Source organism: Penaeus monodon, chromosome 14 (genome assembly GCF_015228065.2).
Source record: "Penaeus monodon isolate SGIC_2016 chromosome 14, NSTDA_Pmon_1, whole genome shotgun sequence".
NCBI classification, from domain to species: domain Eukaryota; kingdom Metazoa; phylum Arthropoda; class Malacostraca; order Decapoda; family Penaeidae; genus Penaeus; species Penaeus monodon.
The window spans coordinates 7,694,371-7,695,772 of NC_051399.1; positions in this window are offsets into that span (position 1 = coordinate 7,694,371).

Sequence of the window (1,402 nt, forward strand, 5' to 3'; positions counted from 1 at the left end):
CTTTTTTTTTCTCCTCTGCTCCGTCTTCGTCTTTGTCACTGTCATTACCATCGTCCTTGTCAGATTTGCTACTTTTACTTGGAACAATCTTAATATTCTTACCCTCCGGAAGAGAGTGATCCGTCACCGGGGGGATATCGGTGGTTTCCATAACATGCATATCCTCCGGACCAGGGGTGGTGGTAATATTATCTATTCCGTTTGGCCAAACAGGGTCCGTATCGTCCTCCAGCCGCGGGAGATGCGCGCCTTCAGGCTTCCAGACAACCAGGCTCGTCTACACGGCTGGGGGTGTCTTGTCTTCGGAGGTAAAGGCACGCGAGGCCGTCTCGTTCGACACGGTTGAGGACTGAATGTCTTCGGAGATAAAGGCACGCGAGGCCGTCTCGTTCGACACGGTTGAGGACTGAATGGCTTCGGAGGTAAAGGCACGCGAGGCCGTCTCGTTCGACACGGTTGAGGACTGAATGGCTTCGAGGATCCAGACAAGCTCGTCCGGTATCTAATCGGCTGGGAGCTTCATGTTTCTGAAGGTCCAGGGAGCATGGGCCGTTCCGTTCACCGGCCGCCCATCGATTGTGGAAAACATTTCGGAATGTACCTTGGGGAACTAGGACCGCATCATGGCCACCAAGTCGTTGAAGTCAGTTAATTCTTTCTGAGAGGTGATCAAAAGGAACATTGTGAACTACCCGACAACTGTTGAGTTACTATTGATCTCAGTTCCATTTGGCAGTTTAGCTGAGAAATTGTAGTTCACAGTCTCCGTAATGCTCTTGAATGAGAGTTTCAAGAAATTTCTCTCACAGGGGTCAAGAACGATCTCGCGAACATGCGGTGGGATGTCGACCTAAGGAGGGTCAGGCTCTGCAGCGGCAGTGAGGCACAATGCGCCGAATATTAAAAAATAAAATAATTTAATTAGACTCCTCATAGTTTAAAGAAACACCTCCCGCCTTAGCCAGCCACCTGTTGTCCTTGTAATGAGGTTAAACTAAATGAATGAATGAATGTGTGTTTGTGCGTGTGCGTATGTTTGTGCATGTGCATGTTTGTGCAAGTGCGTGTTTGTGCGTGTTTGTGCGTGTGTGCTTGTGCGTATGTGTCTGTGTGTGTTTGTGCTTGTGCGTATGTGTCTGTGTGTGTTTGTGCTTGTGCGTATGTGTCTGTGTGTGTTTGTGCTTGTGCGTATGTGTCTGTGTGTGTTTGTGCATGTGCGTGTGTGTTTGTGCGTGTATGTTTGTGCGTGTGCGTGTGTATGTTTGTGCGTGTGCGTGTGTGTATGTTTGTGCGTGTGCGTGTGTGTATGTTTGTGCGTGTGCGTGTGTGTATGTTTGTGTGTGCGTGTGGGTATGGTTGTGCTGTGGCGTGGGTTTAGTCTGTGATGTGGGGTGTGGTGTGT